Genomic DNA, 21,924 nt, shown 5'->3' with positions numbered 1-21,924 from the left:
ATAAATCTGTATGTTCAAGGCTATACAACTAGTAAATGGTAGCGCTGGAATTCAAGACTAGGTTTCTCAGAACCCTGTACCAGGGCTTTTAACCTTGTACCCAGCGTACTGACTTTAAAATGACATGCTTATGCATTTGATATTTTCAAGGTTCTTTCAGGAAGGTAATTTTCTCTGACTTTACCAAGAATTGTGGTGATGAGCAGAAATGATTTGCTTCATTTTTACAAATGAGCTTCAGAGTGTTTTATCAGTTAAGGTATCTGCTGTAACACAAAGTCGGAAAATGTGCGATGTTCTAATATGATACAAGTTTATTTCTCTTCCATATAAAGTAAAAAAACCCCCAAAACCCTCATGTTTATAATTGGTGGAGTTGGCTGTTTTCCAAGCAGTAACTCAGACATCTAGTTGCCATCCATTTGGTGGAGGCTTCATCTTACACATATGGTTTACAAGATAATACTGGTAGAAAGAATATGAAGAGGGAGAAAGTGATGGCAAAGATCATGTCTCTTCCAGTTCTAGGGAGAACTAGCTACCACATGACCCTACTTACTTGCAAGAGGGGCTGGGAAGTGTAGTCTCTGGCTGGGCAGAGGTGAAGGTTCAGTGGGCACATGACTGATCTTGTGAGTTTTTGCAGGTGATAGTTTTACCAAATGTTTTGCCACTGTGTACCAAGATCCTCCATCTTTCTAGTCTCTTGACATTAATTCCTTATTATCCACTGCCTGGCCACAAAGCCAATCCCATATATTTTAGGTTTTTCTTACAGTAGTACCCCATTTTAAGGAATGATTTTTTTTTTTATATTGATTGCAACAGACTAACTGCTGTACCAAATAAGCCTTAGAATTGTCATGGTTTACCACAGTAGATGTTTATTTCTTGCTCACTTCGTAGCAATGTGGGTCCACAATGGTATATTTGTGTGTTGGGGGTAGGAGAAATCAGGGTTAGGGGAACTATGATCTATACAGTTTTTTGCACATCTTGACATCTACTTTGTCACCTTTAACAGGTGGCTTCCAAGATCACATGGGCATCAACACCTTGATAGTGAATGGGAGTGTTTTATGGGTGGGTCTAGTAGTGGTGTCTATCACTTCTGCTCACATTCCATTAGTCAGAACTAGGTCATATGACCACACCTAACTGCAAGGGAGGCTGGAAAGTATTGTATAGCTACGTGCTTAGGAAGAAGGGACAATGGTTTGGTGAATAGCTAGCTATTCTGTTCCATAAGGAATAATGATTTTCTAAGCAGATTTACATTGGCCACATCTATACATTTGACAAGGACTGAGTATGTTTACATGAATTAAAAAATATTCCTGCCATTATATAAGCATAAAGAGAGGTGGAACAGCAAAAAGCTACCTAGCTGCAGCTGAAAGCTCCTGTTTCGCATTTGAGTGTATAAAATATATGGACAAATATGCAAAACACTAGGCAAACCTGCTTTGATTATATTTGCTGATAGTAAAAATTTGATTTTCAATGTACTGCCTACAATTTTGTCATTTGAGAGAGGAAGTATATTTGTAGACCTATGAGTGAGTTCTCTCATCTTGAAAATAATCCATATTGGTAACTAGATTAAATTCATTTTATGGAAAATTCATATACCTGATGATTTAAAGAGTGTGATTTTGATAATAGGTACTTTCTAACACTAAGCATCTCTGACTTTAATTGCTTTGTATAGCAAAACATAGACTGATTACATAGCTTTCATTGTATTATCAAAATAAAATAAAATATTATAAATAAAATATTTTTGAAGACTAAAGTAAAAATAACTGTATTGGCATGCAAATGTTAGTATCAAACCTGAAAATTGCTATTATTTTAAGGAAAACAGATTTAAAATGAATGAATAGAATAGAATGAATGCTATATTTTCTTATGCCTATCTTAAAAATACAACATAAGGTTCAAATTTATAAAGAGGAAATTATGAATAAATTAACTGAAACAACAGATTTTAGGAATATGGTGCTGCTATTCCAGTGGTTTTATTATGAGAATTTATTGTTGGTTTCTTGGCTTAGACATGTGGAAAAGGGAAGGTTCACACTGAGCATGTGCAATGTACATGATTGATTATATCTGACCAGTTGAAAACATGGGCCAAAAATTAGGTTTTAAGAAATATTTGTTGAATGTATAGATGGCATATTTTTGGGTTATTTGGTCCAGCATATTGTCAGAAATAGAAATCTTAATTTATACATAATCATGATTTTTTTCTAACAGTTTAAAAGTTTAGATTGTATTCTTTTTTTTTTTTTTTTTTTTTTGCGGTACTCGGGCCTCTCACTGTTGTGGCCTCTCCCGTTGCAGAGCACAGGCTCCGGACGCGCAGGCTCAGCGGCCATGGCTCATGGGCCCAGCCGCTCCGCGGCATGTGGGATCTTCCCAGACCGAGGCACGAACCCGTGTCCCCCGCATCGGCAGGTGGACTCCCAACCACTGCGCCACCAGGGAAGCCCTAGTCACTTCTACTTTGTATTCATACTCGTTGGTTATAGTTTCAGAGAATTATGGGGTTTTTTTTTTTGTTTTTTTGTTGTTGTTGAGGTACGCAGGCCTCTCACTGTTGTGGCCTCTCCCATTGCGGAGCACAGGCTCCGGATGCGCAGGCTCAGCGGCCATGGCTCATGGGCCCAGCCACTCCGTGGCATGTGGGATCTTCCCAGACCGAGGCACGAACCCGTGTCCCCTGCATCGGCAGGCAGACTCTCAACCACTGTGCCACCAGGGAAGCCCTAGATTGTATTCTTATCCAACCTCCCAAACATGACAAGAACCTTACCTGCTTTACATACCCATTAACATCCTTCTTCTCATGCTTTTCTCTTGTTTTTATTGTCCAGAATTTTAGTTTTTCATTTTTTAAGCATATAAAATAAGTTACTTTTTTGGTAGTCGTTAATTAAATATAGTAATAGCCAAAAAAATAAATTTCTGTGGTTATCATTGTTTCTTGTGAACCCCACCTTTCCTCTGGGTTTACTTTTCTTCTAGATAAAGTATATTCTCAAATAATTATTTTACTTATGGATGGTTTGCTTTATAGTCTGTTAGTCATTATCTATCTGAAAATGTCCGTATTTTATCTTTATTCATAGATGGCAGTTTAGCTTGGTATAAATTTTTGGATTAAAAACTGTTTCCCTCAGGATTTTGAGGATGCTATTACATTGTTTTTTTTTTTTTTTTTTTTTTGGTCTCTCTTGTGACTGGTGATTCTGTTGTAAGTCTAATTTCTCTTGTGGTTATTGTGTGTTTATTCTGATAGCTTTTCTCTTTGTTGCTGATTTATTATTTATTCTTACAATTCTGCCAATTGTTACGTAATGTATTTTGAGGCTGTGTTGTTAGGTGCATATTTGTTGATAGCGCATACAGGCTAATTGGTATATAATTATACCTTTGTTCATTTTGACAGCTGGTTTGGACGTATAAAGATTAAATGCCATCCAGGTTTAATTCTGGGGGAAAATATTATCAGACACAGCCAAGGGCTTGATATCCTCTGGTATTGTCTATGTATTATTGTTCTTTCAGTTTCAAAAATCGGAAATCTAATGCAAAGTAGCTTAAACAAAGAAAGGGACTTCATTAGCTCAAGTAATTGTGAAGGGCAAGGTTGAAGCTGAATGTGTATAGAATCAGGAACCTAAATGCTTCCATAACACTTGTTCCGTTTCTCTCACTTTGTCTTTATATGACAGAGTCATATGCTAGGGTCATGATCTTTGGCACCTTGGGGCTTTATATATGAAGAACATTACAACCATATAATAAAGGATACTACTTTGCCAGCTCCAGGTAGAAAAGCCCTAGGGAAGGGTTTTGATCTTCCCAACTCTGTTCCTTTGCCTATCCGTTGTCCAATCGACTGTGCCCAGTTGGATGGGTGGCATGACTGACCTGGTCTGTTTAATATGCTGATACTGTGGTCAGGCAGGGTGGAGGTGGGAATTGTTACCAAAAGCAGGAAGAGGTGCTGAGTAGATAAAAACAATAGTTACTGCACCTTTTCCCCCCTACTTTCCCAGATTAGGAACATGACCCTTCCTTAATTCTAACCCTGTTCTAACAGTATATCTCTATTATTGCCTTTATGACTGAGCCTTCCTTAGCCTTAGCTGTGTGCATTTAATAACTTATTTATATGCTTCCTTAGCACTTTGTATTTCCTTTGCAGAATTTATCACATTGCCTTATAGTTATATCTCTGTGTGTCTCCCTTATTAGACTGTAATCTCTTTATGATAAGGGACTGTTTCCTTTTTGTTTTTATAGTCTTCATTTATTCATTCATTCAACTTTTATTTATTGAGTGTCTTTATGCCAGATACTGTGATAGATCCTGGGAAAATAGGGGACACTCAATAAATGCCTTTGGGAATAAAGCTTCCTGTACATTCTGAGAAAATATTTGTTATCCTTATTAAGGTTTTGCCAGGCTAGATTCTTTCATTTCATTTTCCTGTTGTTGTAATTTAAAAGCCTAGACATTCTAGAGAATGACCTTTGAAATGTTACACATGATGGGCATTTCAAGGGAAAGTTTGGCTTGGCACACTGACCTTCTTACTGTGTTTTGAATTGTGATACCTCAGGGAGGAGGGCAAAGAGGCCAAAAAATCTTCCTGGGAGAGATGAGCTGCAGGGCCACGTGTATTCCTGTTTTCACTAAAACAGGTAACATACCCATGTGTTTAGTCAGTTACAGGCTATTTCAAGATTCTTTTAAACATTCTGAAGTACTAAAATAAACTTCAGTCCTTCTCAGGGTAGCACCAAATAAAACAAAGGGTAGAATAAAATGGAAGAAATGGAAAAAAACCAAAACAAAACCCACATTCTACCTTCTGGCTACCATTTGTCATAATCATAAAAAACATATTAGAGCTGTTTCAGTTTCTAAGACAAATAATTTTTTAAAGAAATAAGCAACTGATATTCCCACACAGCCTATTTTCCACAGACCCTATAATGTTACCAAAAACTGAATTAATATTGTGTTTGTGTTTATGCACACACATGTATGTATTTGTTAAACTCTTTGACACATCTGAAACTGTACACATATTCTAACGACAGTTATGTATGATTTGGGGGATAATAAAGCATCGTAGAGTCAAGAAGTTCCTTAAAGAGAAAATGTACTTATTCATCCAGTTTTATCCAATAGAGGTGTTCTTTCTCACTTTTTTGACTTTGCACATCTTGTTTCTTATAACTGTATTGTTCCTCTCCTTCCATGTATCAAATTCATACTAATCCTGCAATTGCAAGTAACAGGAATTCTCCAACTCACATGATTTAATAAGTAACTGTATTAGGGAACCTGGAGTTTCCCAGGTTGGTTAATTAAAATCTCATTGACATCATTGAGAACCCAGGTTCTTGCCATTTTAAAACTCTTTGATCCTTAGTGTATCCTTTTTGACCTCAGGCTAATTTATTTTGTGGTTGCAAAATAGCAACACAACCAGTGGCAACAATGTCCTGCTGAAAAAGATACATCTTTTCCCATGTGTCTTTTTCAGAGTGGGGAAATCTTCTCCTTAAGCCCCAGCAGACTTCCCCTCGCAGCTCACTTGCCAGCATTGAACCACATGACCCTGACTAAACCCACCCCAGGAAGAATGGGATTGCTATGTTTGCCTTGGATTAACAGGATTTGCTTCTGAGGAATAAGGGGGAAGCTTAGATACTAGACAAAATCAGACAAAATCAGGGTAGATACTGGACAAAATCAAGGAAGAAAGGGGAATTGGATACCAGGTAGATTACCCTTGGTGTTGTCTATGCTCACCTAGAGTGTGGCTCTCTGACCACTCCAGGTAGAATTAATCTTTCTTCTCTCTGCTCCCAGCAAAAACTTGAAGGGGTGTTTTGCTTCTATTATTTGCACTTAGAAGAAATAACTGTTAATGTTTCATTTTTGTTTAAAACAATTGCATTGTAATTCGTTATAGATACACTCTGTGTCAATAACAAATACTTTCTTTGTTGTTTTTGAAATATACCTCTTATAAGTTCTCAAGATTAGACGTTATTCCATCTTGTCTCTCTGGCCTCTGCCTTCTACCTGTTGTGAACACATACTAGAATAATAGAGTGGACATGCTCAGGAGTGTTGAAGGGCGGGTAGAAAATCATGGAAACTGAGAGGGAGAAATGGTTGTGTCTAACATGTGGGAACACATAGCTTAGTTCTGGGAGAGAGCAAAACCCTAACATTTTAAAGCGGCTCTTACAAATAGTTCTCTCTTCAATGAGAAATAGTGGTAAGATTAGATAGATAAAGACAGTGTGAATGAAGCAGGATTTGAGTAACTAGGCTGAATAATTTATCCTTCAGATGTTGACCTGCAGAGTAACATGAAACAGTTTGGAGAAAAATGCTCTTTTCAATAGGTAGTAAATATTATTTCTATAAAGAGAGCAGTCCTATTGACAGAAAAAAAATGCCTCTATCTCAATGTGTTTTTTATGGAAAGCCCAGAAAAAATGAAGTCATTTGTAGGCAAAGAACACAAGTAACCATGTAATTCAGAAAGATACCCCAAATGCCTTCATTAAAGACATAACTCATTTTAAATGAACAAACACATTAATATCAGTGGTTAAATGTAACATTCTGTTTACTTAAGTCAGTAATTACTATAAATGATAATGATTCCTCATATTCTTAGATATCTAATACATTATTCATTCTTCCTTTGGCTGATAATATGAGAAAAATCAGAGTGATTATAGGTTTTTATGGAGTGATTTATAGAAAAAATAGATTATTCATTAAAATAATAGATGAATGTTAAATGGAGGCGTTGTTGCCTCACTGTTTACTTTTCCTGATGGTTTATTAATTTTCTTTACTGTTCTTAAAAAAAAGAAACCACTTTACGACTTAATGTCTTCATGCAGAGTTGAGGGTCTAATGAGTATGAATTTTAGTATCCTTAATGGATATCAAATACCCTAAGAGGGGATTCAGCATATAATTTATGTGACCTCTTGTTCTTTTCTTAACTTTTCATATGGGTTAGTGCATAATGAAGCTAAGTAAAGAATTAATATTCCTTCTTTAGAAGTTACAAATGTTTTGCTTATTGAAATTGAGTACGTCTACTGTTTAAAAAATTGGAGACTTAAGTTATTGGTTCCTAAATATCTTTCCTTGAATATGTTTTTTAAATAAATAAATTTATTTATTTATTTTGGCTACGTTGGGTCTTCGTTGCTGCGAGCAGGCTTTTCTCTAGTTGCAGCAAGAGAGGCCTACCCTTCATTGTGGTGTGCGGGCCTCTCATTGCAGTGGCTTCTCTTGTTGCGGAGCACGGGCTCTAGGCACGCAGGCTTCAGTAGTTGTGGCGCATGGGCTTAGTTGCTCCGTGGCCTGTGGGATCTTCCCGGACCAGGGATTGAGCCCATGTCCCCTGCATAGGCAGGTGGATTCTTCACCACTCTGCCACCAGGGAAGTCCCCTTTCCTTGAATATTAAAATCTGCTTATTTTATGTCAGCTTCTTTGACAAATGTTTTCTGTTATCTTTTGTTTTCTTGACTTGCCAGTGAGCTCCATTCATTCATTCACTCAGTCCACCACAAAAGGAGGTGTGATCAAGACTGTTAACACAGATAGACCATTCACTTTGAAGCTTCTACCTGCCAAAACATAAAGGAGCCTCTAATGCTGCTTCAGATACTTCAGGGGCTTAAACCCGAAGAAGCCATGTCTTTAAAACAAACAAACAAACAAACAAACAAACAAACAACCTAGCTGTAGATCTTGTATTCTATAGTCTATGGACATGTAGTGTGTACAAATGATGACAGAGCATCTGGTTGCTGGCTGGCTGTTTCTCTTTTCCATCCAACTGTTTTGGTTGTAAACACATTTTAGTCAGTAAGGCAAAAATTATGAAGCAGAAATCTTTAGACTCTTTACTTTCAGGACACTAAAGCTCTCTGACCTCTCTCCTCCTCAAACACATGACTTTATTGTCTGTTATGCCTACTCTCTGAACTCACAGAATAAATTCCAGGCTTGTTTTCAATGATGAAGGCTACTTTAATTTTGGATTGGAGAATAGCTATCATACCTTTAGAGTTGGTCTCAGTCAGCTATCATAGACATTCAACTTAATTATACACAGTTTTAACAAGTTGTATATATGTCATCAGATCATTTCACCACAGAACATAAATTAGTGCTGTAATTACAGCGAAATGTCACATACATCTCATTATCACATAGCAGGATTTGCCTTAGAGAAATAACTAATTTCATTCTAAAGAAAAGGATAAAAGTTCAAGTATTTCTGGGGATTGCCAATACCTTAATGCATAATTGAATAAGAATGAATCTGGAGGATTAAATATGAGAGATTAGAGTGATTTTTAAAAAATAGATTACTTGAACAGTCCTTTCCAAATTCAGATGGAAATTTCTCAGCACTTTGTTACTTTTATTCAGACTTGGCCAAAAATCAGTAGTGTACCTTACCCTGAGGACCTCATAGAAGTATCACAGTCCAGTGAGATCTGAATCGACTCAGCAGAGAGCTCATGTGGATTATTTCTTGAGGCCTTGGATAAATGTATTAGTCTCAGACAAGACATTCCTTTCTGCAGTATGTGTGATTGACACGTTTTTTCTTCAAATTCTTCGAGAGTGCCCAAATTCCATCTTGCCTTATGGCCACTGCACATGTGTTTTCTTCTGCCTGGAGCTGTTTTTCTTGCCCTATTTGCATGGCTGATTCCATTCTCATACTTCAAGTTTCAGCCAAGTATCATCGCTTCTAAAGGGCCATTTTTGGACCAGTCCATCAAAATCCCTTTTACTGTTATGTACTCTTATTATGCACTGTCTTTTCATTCATTTTACTTTTATAGTTTATAGTTGTGGATTTATTTGGTCTTTATCTTTTCCCTAGCCCCACTTCTTGGGGACTGAGTACTCCATAGGTACAGGGGCACATAGTAGGTGTTTATTAAAATTTGCTGACTGACGAATGATCCTGGTATTAGGGCTGGAATCAAATCCTAGATCTCCAGAATACTACTGTTGTTGTACTTTAGCCATTGCATGCTTTTACCCTACAATATATTGAATTATTTTCTGTCTTCTCTCCATATATAAAATAAGTCTCCACATGGCCTAAATTCAAGCAATGTCTTATTTCCATGTTATATTTGGGAAGCATAAAAGAAGCAAGTAATTACGGCCTCCCTAGATATAGTATTGATTGTAATACAAAATCAAGAATAGTAGGATTCTGAACAGAAAATGACAGTTTCTTTTGACAGTTAAAAGGCTTTTGCTTTTCAAAAAGACTGATTGACTCTCAGGTCAAAAGCTACTTTCTTCAAAGATAAATTGTTTATTTGTGTTTCTTTCCTCTGAATTTCAGTAAATTAATAGGAAAGGGTAAAAATAGGATTTCTTTCTCTGGAATTAAGCCTTGTTAAGCTTTATTTTCGTTAAAACTCTAAACACTAATTATTCCATATCACACCTTCTACACGTGCACATGCATACACAGACACACACACAGCCTCATTCTGCATTTTTTTTCAAGCACAAATTATCTTGGAGACTTACTTGATTGACATAGGTGTGAAATAATTTTCTTGTCCAAATCAGGGACAGATATGTCAAATCTTCTCAGATTCTCTTAGCAGCAGGCTTTCATTTGCTGGCTTGTGTAGAGTCTTTTAAAGTTTTCTTTGTGGAGGAAATACCGTATTTGAAAATGTACCAGCATTTTCATATTACTATTTTATTACTAGAAGCAATTTATATGATTTTAGAATTAGGAGGTTCCTTAGAGATAATCTAGTCCAGTAATATCATTTCTTAGTTATTATTTTTTATGGTAACAAAATTAACTTGTATTTACATAATGCTTTTTTTGAAATGTATTTGAAATAAAAGATTGTAAGTAAGAACCTTTAAATAAAGAATAATTTTTAATTTTCTTTCCTCATAAAAAAGAGAGGGGGAATTTAGTCCCCTGAATGCTTTAGCAACTTTTTGATTCTAAGACCTTATTTTTATCCCCTTTTGGATGTTTCTTATCATAATTTATAGATCTTGGCTAGAATATTTTTGTTTCATTTTGTTTCAGTTTATAAGGACTTTTAAATAAATTATCCTATGTGCTATTAGATAATTTCATAGTTAATTTAATTAATTAGATATTTAATAATTATCTAATTATTAGAAAATAATTCCCTTCTTCTGTTTATATTAAAGCCTTTTCTAATTTATTTTTATGCCCAGCAAATAGCAGTTACTCAGTAAATATTTGTTGACTATGAATAAAAATATAATTTATTATATTTATACCATATGTTATTTATTCAGTTTTCAAATTTATCTAGCTGGTAAATTTAACACATCCATGTGACTTAATATTATTTCATAATATATCATATCATTTATTCTATAAGTGGATTTTCCTGAAAATCTGATCAATTAATATAGGAAGAAAAGAATATATATCTCGGAAAAATTGAAATTTATCTTTACTCTTTAAAACAAAAGATTTTATGATTCTTAAGGGCAGAGACTATGCCATATGTTTGTTTTATGGTTTTCCATGTCCAACAAGTTAAAGAGTAGATTGCTACTAAAGTCTTAGAGTTTTTAAAAAAGGATTTGTATTAGACTTAAACTCTTGATGTTTTAGGACTAGGAGGGATTTTAGAGATCATCCAATCTAATCTTTTCATTTTTCAGACAAGGAAAGGGAAACACGAGAGATTGTTGCCATTAACATAGTATATGTACATATATAGGGACCAATAATAATAGCCAACATGTATTCAATGGTTGGGCTACTGGGTGTGATTCTAAACGCTTTTCATGTATTACCTTGTTAATCCTGATATCTCCCTTCTGAGCTATGTATTAATTTTATCCCCATTTTGTCCATGAGAAAAAGAAGGCCAGACAGGTTAAAATAACTCCTCATCCACACAAAGCTAGTAGGTGGTAAAGTTGGGATTTGGATCCACATATTTAACCTCTCTAAGCTCTCACTCTTAACTCATAAGCTATGTTGCCTCTCTGATTAGAGCCAAGATGTTCTGAGCCCTGATTCCTAATCCTCTGTTTCCATATGTCTACTCTGAAAAGCTTAGAGATGGCTGAGTGTTCTAAGTGAGAAATAGATATTAGGGTGACAATGAAGATAGTAATGAAGTGAAGCTGGTGAGATGAGAATAGGATTCAGGGGATATCTTAGGAGAAGAAATGGTATTGTGGAACTCTGGATGGACAAGTAATCCTAAAATATTATTGGAAGAAAATAGATCTTTCTGAGTAGCCCATGAAATGATATTTGTTCAGAGGAGTTTAAACTAATCAGAGGTGGTCCTTCCCAAAGGAGTAGCAAAGCAAGAGGTAATTTCAGAGCTCATCTACAGAAATCTCTATTAGACCTTCCTCTTTGTGGCTTTCCCTCTTCTGAAATAAGTTTGCTATTGTGTTGGTTATTTGTCTTTTGAAAGGATCCCTCAAATGACACTGGAAGGACACCTAGACAGAGGACATAAAGTCCACTTTCTTCTTTTGTCTTCTTGCTGAGGTGTGAATCTTTATGAGGCGTAAAATCCTCGTTATTGATGTTATTTTGCCTTATGAGGACTTCTTTCATAAATGACACAGAGGACAAATAGGAAAGGACACAGAACTCAGTCTCCTTATTTAGTTTCCTGCTGATGTGTGAATAATTCAGGGGTGATGCACAGCGTTTTTATTTTATGCCATTTGGCATTTCATGCACGCAGGTGAATTGCTGGACATCTCTTACCAGAAGTCTTAGTAGGACCATCTTATCAGAGTGGGACTTCAGAAGAATTCAGAATTATCTGAAAATTCCAGTTACTAAGGGGTGTTTTACAAGCCAAGGAGCAGTTATATTGTTTACCACAAGGTTAGTGCAAAGTTTTCCTTTTTAAAAAAAGGAAACCCAGAAAGATCATGGATTAAACATGTATTTAAATAAGAGAAATGCAGGGTATAACATTGTACTGATTGTGGCTCTCTCATATTGACATTTTGAAAATGTCCTTGAGCCACGTAATCCTAGGTCCCAGGAAGCAAACGTACATGAACTTGGCCTGCCAAATGGCAATAACAAAATAAAACATTCTAGTCGAATGTTGTACATAAATGTCTTACTATCAAGATTAGCCAATGGCCTATATCTTAATTTTATGAATGGCAGTAACTCCAGTTTACTAATTATCAATCCAGGAAGTGTTAAGACTGTTAGTATTTAGGCATCTATTTGCAAAGATTAGAATTATAAGATTGAAAATAATGTGTTCTTATAAGTGAATGTAAATATACATAAAGATAATTATCCTGGGGCAGGTTTAATTTAGCACTGTTAAATGAATTCTTTAATAATAAAGCACAAAATGAATCTAGTAGGCCTAGGTTGGACAAATTTACCATCGACAACAAGTGCCTAGGAAATGGTGGAAAATGGAGAATATATGATAATGAAATTTAAAAAATGTTATTAGTGGCTTTGCCTTTTCTAGTCATCAGATTGTTGCCATTTTCCTCCCTCTGGATTTTAGAATAAAATCTGCTATTGACAGTGAACTGATTTAATGAAGGAGTGTTAAATATTTAGTGAAGCAGCAAATCTGTTCATGTTTTTATTAGCATATAGTTTTGAAGAAACAAAGCAAGTCCAAGGAAAGACTTAGAGTCTAAGGTACAGGCGTTAAAACAAAGTCATGTCTATATGTCATGTATATACTGAATCAGGATGAAAATATTTGGCCTCTCTGATTTTCTGTGACAGAACCACATTGCAGAGCCATAGAGCTTGTATTTAAAAGACTGGTTACATTACTTAGTACAAAATATTCCGCTGACAGCTGGGCTAGACATATTGCCATTGGACAAAGTCTAAAAAACCTACTGCCTTCCAGAGGAAAAGATCTTCTTATTAAAAAGGAAGGTAATTTATAAAACTATGGGAGGCACATAAGAAAAAAATAAGGCTAGGACCAAGAGAAAGAGCTTATAAAATAAGATGTTGATTATGTGCTAGAATCAGAGAAGCTGAATACAATGGCGAAAGTCATCTGTAAAATTATCGTCTTTTGAAAGTAAACATAGAGATGTTTCTAAACCAAGGCAGAGAGGATAATGAAACATCTCTGAGTGAATGGATTCTAATTGAGGCATATAGGTAAGTCTTTTTAGCAAACAACAGCACAAAACAAGCCTTCCCCAGTCAATAAATAAGCAAAACCCCGTTCTCCTTTCTACGTTACCCAAAACTGTCTGACACAGTCTAAATCCATGTCATCCATTTAGGAATTTTGCTTTGGAAGTCAGCCAGTGAAACTGAATTGTATCTTTAGATATTATCTTTTCCTCTTTGGAAAACTACCAATACATTTTTATTTTATGGCTGTTTGTTTTAATTGTTTTTCGAATTCTTTTCAAAAAATTTTAATTTAATTTTTTATTGAAGTACAGTTGATTTACAATGTTGTGTTAAATTCTGCTGTACAGTAAAGTGATTTAGTTATAGATATTTGTATACGTATATGTGTGTGTGTGTGTGTGTGTGTGTGTGTGTATATATATATATGCATTCTTTTTTAAAATATTCTTTCCATTGTGGTTTATCACAGAATATTGAATATGTTTCCCTGTGCTATACAGTAGGACCTTGTGTATTAATTTTTAACCAGTATTAAACAGTTTTATCTACTTCGTGGCTTTTGAGCGTCCCTGAAGAAGTTTTTGAAGGGTATGCAAAGTGTTGCTCCCCTTTGGAACTTCCCTGTAGGTCCTGGAGATGTTGGGAAATGCTTGTGAGTAATTTTCATGCAAAAAAAAGGACACCCAGCAGAATTCACTAGACTGTAATTCAGTCAGGAAGATCTGGTGGCATTCTAAAACTGGAAGGTACAGTTTGAATGCTTTATAAATAACACCACATTGCCAACATTGAATTACAGCTAGTTATTTTACTCGAGGACTAGGAATACTAGGAACATAAAACAATTTTATAGCCAGTTACCTTTGAGGTTGAGGGAGATGACAATTCATCACACCAGAGGTCTTTAGTGCATGGCACAAAGAAAGATTATAAGGCTTGCCACTTGTTAGTCTATGAGGAGAAGTATTTGAATATAGAGGACACAGTGGTCTGTGAAGCATTACAGGACTTGTGATATGAGGACGGGATTGCAATGCTTTTGAGGACACCCAGGTTGCCAGGGACATGAAACGTAGTCCTCATACATACCACATTTATACTTGAATGGGAAAAATTCTATCGAGACTAACCTTTCAGCAAGGGAATATTATCTAGACAGAACACAGTCCTTTCGACAGATGAAAAACTTACACTTCATGAGCCTAGCTAGAAGTGAGTTGAATGTTATCGTAAGATAACACATGGTCTGGGGGCACCCTGGGGTGCTGATATCTCTCATCCCAGCACAGGCTCCAAAACCCTTAGCCTGCTTGATAATTGTCAGAGATATTTTAATTTGAGCCATGACCAATTACTTATGTAAAAATATACTGTAAAGATGGTAGCTGGAGAGCAAGAACACGAAAATGTATATTGTTTTCAGACTTGTGGAGATTAATGAACCCTCAAAAATGTTATTAACTCTGCAGAATGAGTGCCAAGTCTAAACAACTCTGCATTTAAGAATGCCTTGGCTTTCTTCTCAGAAGAATGAATGAAGTTGATACACATGACTGGGTCAGAAATGTGCTACAGACAGGTGCTCTGCACGCTTCTCCCTGCATGGTTCACCCTAAAGATACCTTAATTTTGCCATGAAGACTTTTTATTCTAGTTCTGCTCCTTTGTCTTGTTTGAGAGCTCTGTTCCCAGAGGCATAGGAGCAGGAAGAATAAATGCCCAGCGAGCCTCATTATTCATTTCCCTTTGGCATCATGTTGTTTCACTATTTTTTTAAACTCAGGGATAGTCGTTCTGCTCATTATCCCAAAGAACCAGAGCCCTACTAGAATATGGTGTCTAATCTTTCCCAATCCTGCTTTGTGGGTATGTGAAGAACCTGAGTGGACTTACCAGGACACGCCACAGAAGAGATTCAGGGCTGGAAACTAAGAATGATTAGGAAATGGCACTACAAATACAAAACAGGGAAGAAAAGGCTTAGTGACTCCTTGGCTGTGGTTCTTAGAACTGTGCAGAATTTATGGACAGAGGGTGTTAACTAGCTTTTTTGGATCTTTCCTGAGGATAGAATAAGAGTAAATGGACTTAAGCAATGACTCGAAGGGTTTAGAGACTGAGCTGAGCAGAAACTGCCAGTCTAAGACAGTAAGCAGAAGGAAATTAATAAGACATAGAGGGTACTGGAACAAACTAGAAAAGAAATCGAACCAAACCAACCGAACAAAGAAACAGAAGACCAGTATCTGAAAGAGAGGCATTAGCTATGTCTGCAGTCTCTCAAGAGGATGACTGATTGAGGGATTATGCTCTCCTGGCCTTCAGTGGGAGACAAAGGATTTGGTGAGAATGATTCTGAGAGCTGCCTATGCCGTTCCTCGAGCCCTTCCTTTTGCCCTTTATTCATGTGTGTGTATATGTGCATGTAGTAGCTGGAGAGAGGGGTCTGAAACAACATTCGCTCGTTGAAAGGAAGGCCTCAAATAGAACAACATTCCATATCTCAGAAAGATTTCTATCCTGGGGATCCCCTTTAAGGCAGGGATTCAAGCAATGATGAGAAAGGTGCCCTAGACTTGCCTTGTAATGAGATGTTACAAGCCATTAATTTTATGAAACTCCAAAGAAACCCCAGCCAGGCCATAAAAAAAGGAAAAAAATAGATCTAGGAATCACTGAGAAAATACTAGCTTTCGAGGTTCAGTGAATGAATTTGAGCCTTTTTTTGTTCCCTTTTTCCGTTGTATTTGAAGCTATGGTGCTTAATTAAGCTATGGTGCTTAATTAGTTGTTGGTGCTTTCCCCCTGAAGCCCTTGTAGAATGCTTTAGTTCTAGGGTTTTCAAGGAATTAGAGAGCTAGAAAGCCCCGAAAGGGGGGAGGTCAAAGCAAAAGCAGTCACTCAGAAGCTCTCCATCTCTGTGAAGATCAAGTTCACACTCCTTAGTTTACAAGAGGCCACAGGATTACATCCCTCACTCACCCTCCAGCCTCATGTCTTCACCTGGCTTCCTTATTTCTCTCGGTTCTTTTTTTTTTTAACATCTTTATTGGAGTATAATTGCTTTACAATGGTGTGTTCGTTTCTGCTTTATAACAAAGTGAATCAGTTATACATATACATGTCCCCATACCTCTTCCCTATTGCATCTCCCTCCCTTCCACACTCCCTATCCCACCCCTCTAGGTGGTCACAAAGCACAGAGCTGATCACCCTGTGCTATGTGGCTGCTTTCCACTAGCTATCTATTTTACGTTCGGTAGTATATATATATGTCCATGCCACTCTTTCACTTTGTCCCAGCTTACCCTTCCCCCTCCCCATATCCTCAAGTCCATTCTCTAGTAGGTTTGCATCTTTATTCCCATCTTGCCCCTAGGTTCTTCATGACCATTTTTTTTTTTTTTTTAGATTCCATATATATGTATTAGCATACGGTATTTGTTTTTCTCTTTCTGACTTACTTCACTCTGTATGACAGTCTCTAGGTCCATCCACCTCACTACAAATAACTCAGTTTCGTTCTTTTTATGACTGAGCAATATTCCATTGTATACATGTGCCACATCTTCTTTATCCATTCATCTGTTGATGGACACTTCGGTTGCTTCCATGTCCTGGCTATTGTAAATAGAGCTGCAATGAACATTTTGGTACATGACTCTTTTTGAATTATGGTTTTCTCAGGGTATATGCCCAGTAGTGGGATTACTGGGTTGTATAGTAGTTCTATTTTTAGTTTTTTAAGGAATGTCCATACTGTTCTCCATAGTGGCTGTATCAATTTACATTCCCACCAACAGTGCAAGAGGGTTCTCTTTTCTCCACACCCTCTCCAGCATTTATTGTTTGTAGATTTTTTTTTTTTAACATCTTTATTGGGGTATAATTGCTTCACAATGGTGTGTTAGTTTCTGCTTTATAACAAAGTGAATCAGTCATACATAAACATATGTTCCCATATGTCTTCCCTCTTGCGTCTCCCTCCCTCCCACCCTCCCTATCCCACCCCTCCAGGCTGTCACAAAGCACTGAGCCAATATCCCTGTGCCACGTGGCTGCTTCCCACTAGCTATCTACCTTACTACGTTTGTTAGTGTATATATGTCCATGACTGTCTCTCGCCCTGTCACAGCTCACCCTTCCCCCTCCCCATAACCTCAAGTCCGTTCTCTAGGAGGTCTGCGTCTTTATTCCTGCCTTACCCCTAGGTTCTTCATGACATTTTTTTTTTCTTAAATTCCATATATATGTGTTAGCATATGGTATTTGTCTTTTTCTTTCTGACTTACTTCACTCTGTATGACAGACTCTAGGTCTATCCATCTCATTACAGATAGCTCAGTTTTGTTTCTTTTTATGGCTGAGTAATATTCCATTGTATATATGTGCCACATCTTCTTTATCCATTCATCCGATGATGGGCACTTAGGTTGTTTCCATCTCTGGGCTATTGTAAATAGAGCTGCAATGAACATTTTGGTACATGACTCTTTTTGAGTTTTGGTTTTCTCAGGGTATATGCCCAGTAGTGGGATTGCTGGGTCATTTGGTAGTTCTATTTGTAGTTTTTTAAGGAACCGCCATACTGTTCTCCATAGTGGCTGAACCAATTCACATTCCCACCAGCAGTGCAAGAGTGTTCCCTTTTCTCCACACCCTCTCCAACATTTATTGTTTCTAGATTTTTTGATGATGGCCATTCTGACCAGTATGAGATGATATCTCATTGTAGTTTTGATTTGCATTTCTCTAATGATTAATGATGTTGAGCATTCTTTCATGTGTCTGTTGGCCATCTGTATATCTTCATGGAGAAATGTCTATTTAGGTCTTCTGCCCACGCTTGGATTGGGTTGTTTGCTTTTTTAATATTGAGCTGCATGAGCTGCTTGTATATTTTGGAGATTAATCCTTTGTCAGTTGTTTCATTTGCAAATATTTTCTTCCATTCTGAGGGTTGTCTTTTGGTCTTGTTTATGGTTTCCTTTTCTGTGCAAAAGCTTTTAAGTTTCATTAGGTCCCATTTGTTTATTTTTGTTTTTATTTCCATTTCCCTAAGAGGTGGGTCAAACAGGATCTTGCTGTGATTTATGTCATAGAATGTTCTGCCTATGTTTTCCTCTAAGAGTTTGATGGTGTCTGGCCTTACATTTAGGTCTTTAATCCATTTTGAGTTTATTTTTGAGTATGGTGTTAGGGAGTGTTCTAATTTCATTCTTCTACATGTAGCTGTCCAGTTTTCCCAGCACCAGTTATTGAAGAGGCTATCTTTTCTCCACTGTATATTCTTGCCTCCTTTATCAAAGATAAGGTGGGTTTATCTCTGGGCTTGCTATCCTGTTCCATTAACCTATATTTCTGTTTCTGTGCCAGCACCATACTGTCTTGATTACTATAGCTATGTAGTATAGTCTGAAGTCAGGGAGCCTGCTTCCTCCAGCTCCGTTTTTCTTTATCAAGATTGCTTTGGCTATTTGGGGCCTTTTGTGTTTCCATACAAATTGTGAAATTTTTTTGTTCTAGTTCTGTGAAAAATGCCAGTGGTAGTTTGATAGCGATTGCATTAAATCTGTAGATTGCTTTGGGTAGTAGAGTCATTTTCACAATGTTGATTCTTCCAATCCAAGAACATGGTATATCTCTCCATCTATTTGTATCATCTTTAATTTCTTTCATCAGTGTCTTATAATTTTCTGCATACAGGTCTTTTTTCTCCTTAGGTAGGTTTATTCCTAGATATTTTATTCTTTTTGTTGCAATGGTAAATGGGAGTGTTTCCTTAATTTCACTTTCAGATTTTTCATCATTAGTGTATAGGAATGCAAGAGATTTCTGTGCATTAATTTTGTATCCTGCTACTTTACCAAATTCATTGATTATCTCTAGTAGTTTTCTGGTAGCATATTTAGGATTCTCTATGTATAGTTTCATGTCATCTGCAAACAGTGACAGCTTTACTTCTTCTTTTCCGATTTGGACTCCTTTTATTTTCTTTTCTTCTCTGATTCCTGTGGCTAAACCTTCAAAAACTATGTTGAATAATAGTGGTGAGAGTGGGCAACCTTGTCTTTTTCCTGATCTTAGTGGAAATGGTTTCAGTTTTTCACCATTGAGGATGATGTTGGCTGTGGGTTTGTCATACATGGCCTTTATTATGTTGAGGAAAGTTCCCTCTATGCCTACTTTCTGGAGGATTTTTATCATAAATTGGTGTTGAATTTTTTCGAAAGCTTTCTCTGCATCTATTGAGATGATCATATGGTTTTTCTCCTTCAATTTGTTGATACGGTGTATCACGTTGAGTGATTTGCATATATTGAAGAAGTCTTGCATTCCTGGGATAAACCCCACTTGATCATAGTGTATGATCCTTTTAATGTGTTGTTGGATTCTGTTTGCTAGTATTTTATTGAGGATTTTTGCATCTATGTTCATTAGTGGTATTGGCCTGTAGTTTTCTTTCTTTGTGACATCCTTGTCTGGTTTTGGTATCAGAGTGATGCTGGCCTCGTAGAATGAGTTTGGGAGTGTTCCTCCCTCTGCTATATTTTGGAAGTGTTTGAGAAGGATAGGTGTTAGCTGTTCTCTAAATGTTTGATAGAAATCGCCTGTGAAGCCATCTGGTTCTGGGCTTTTGTTTTTTGGAAGATTTTTAATCACAGTTTCAATTTCAGTGCTTCTGATTGGTCTGTTCATATTTTCTATTTCTTCCTGGTTCAGTCTCGGAAGGTTGTGCATTTTTAAGAATTTGTCCATTTTTTCCAAGTTGTCCATTTCATTGGCATATAGTTGCTTATAGTAATCTCTCATGATCCTTTGTATTTCTTCAGTGTCAGTTGTTACTTCTCCTTTACTTTTCTAATTCTGTTGATTTGAGTCTTCTTCCTTTTTTTCTTGATAAGTCTGGCTAATGGTTTATCAATTTTGTTTATCTTATCAAAGAACCAGCTTTTAGGTTTATTGATCTTTGCTATCATTTCCTTCATTTCTTTTTCATTTATTTCTCATCTGATCTTTATTTCTTTCCTTCTGCCAACTGTGGGGTTTTCTTGTCTTCTTTCTCTAATTCATTTAGGTGTAAGGGTAGGTTGTTTATTTGAGATGTTTCTTGTTTCTTAAGGTAGGATTGTATTGCTGTAAATTTCCCTCTTAGAACTGCTTTTGCTTCATCCCCTAGGTTTTGGGTCATCGCGTTTTCATTGTCATTTGTTTCTAGGTATTTTTTGATTTGCTCTTTGATTTCTTCAGTGATCTCTTGGTTATTAAGTAGTGTGTTGTTTAGCCTCCATGTGTTTGTATTTCTTACAGATATTTTCCTGTAATTGATATCTAGTCTCATAGCATTGTGGTCAGAAATGATACTTGATACGATTTCAGTTTTCTTAAATTTACCAAGGCTTGATTTGTGACCAAAGGTATGATCTATCCTGGAGAATGTTCCATGAGCACTTGAGAAGAATGTGTATTCTGTTGTTTTTGGATGGAATGTCCTATAAATATCAATTAAGTCCATCTTGTTTAATGTATCTTTTAAAGCTTGTGTTTCCTTATTGATTTTCATTTTGGATGATGTGTCCATTGGTGAAAGTGGAGTGTTAACGTCACCTACCATTATTGGGTTACTGTTGATTTCCCTTTTTATGGCTGTTTGTATTTGCCTTATATATTGAGGTGCTCCTTTGTTGGGTGCATAAATATTTACAATTGTTATATCTTCTTCCTGTATTGATCCCTTGATCATTATGTAGTGTCCTTCTTTGTCTCTTGTAATAGTCTTTGTTTTAAAGTCTATTTTGTCTGATATGAGAATTGCTACTCCAGCTTTCTTTTTATTTCCATTTGCATGGAATATCTTTTTCCATCCCCTCACTTTCAGTCTGTATGTTTCCCTAAGTCTGAAGTGGGTCTCTTGTAGACAGCATATATACAGGTCTTGTTTTTGTATCCATTCAGCCAATCTTGTGTCTTTTGTTTGGAGCATTTAATCCATTTACATTTAAGATAATTATCAATATGTATGTTCCTATTACCATTTTCTTAATTGTTTTGCATTTATTATTGTAGGTCTTTTCCTTCTCTTGTGTTTCCTGCCTAGAGAAGTTCCTTTAGCATTTGTTGTAAAGCTGGTTTGGTGCTGCTGAATTCTCTTAGCTTTTGCTTGTCTGTAAAGGTCTTAATTTCTCCATCAAATCTGAATGGGATCCTTGCTGGGTAGAGTAATCTTGGTTGTCTTTTTTCTCCTTCATCACTTTAAATATGTCCTGCCACTCCCTTCTGGCTTGCAGAGTTTCTGCTGAAAGATCAGCTGTTAACCTTATGGGGATTCCCTTATGTGTTATTTGTTGTTTTTGTCTTGCAGCTTTTAATATCTGTTGTTTGTATTTAATTTTTGATAGTTTGATTAATATGTTTCTTGGCGTGTTTCTCCTTGGATTTATCCTGTATGGGACTTTCTGTGCTTCCTGGACTTAACTATTTCCTTTCCCATATTAGGGAAGTTTTCAAGTATAATGTCTTCAAATATTTTCTCAATCCCTTTCTTTTTCTCTTCTTCTTCTGAGACCCCTATAATTCGAATGTTGGTGTGTTTAATGTTGTCCCAGAGGTCTCTGAGAGTGTCCTCAATGATTTTCATTCTTTTATCTTTATTCTGCTCTGCAGTAGTTATTTCCACTATTCTATCTTCC

The 21,924-nt window shown here is 36.4% G+C and overlaps 1 protein-coding gene across 5 annotated transcripts in view; it reads left to right on the top strand.

Annotated features, from left to right (window-relative positions):
• The window catches only part of SLC44A5 (solute carrier family 44 member 5), a 378,746-nt gene that overhangs the window by 105,796 nt on the left and 251,026 nt on the right, over positions 1 to 21,924 (top strand). The gene's annotated exons all lie outside the window — the stretch shown is intronic.

Source organism: Pseudorca crassidens, chromosome 2, assembly GCF_039906515.1.
Source record: "Pseudorca crassidens isolate mPseCra1 chromosome 2, mPseCra1.hap1, whole genome shotgun sequence".
Lineage (NCBI taxonomy): Eukaryota > Metazoa > Chordata > Mammalia > Artiodactyla > Delphinidae > Pseudorca > Pseudorca crassidens.
This window is presented reverse-complemented; position numbering and strand designations above follow the sequence as displayed.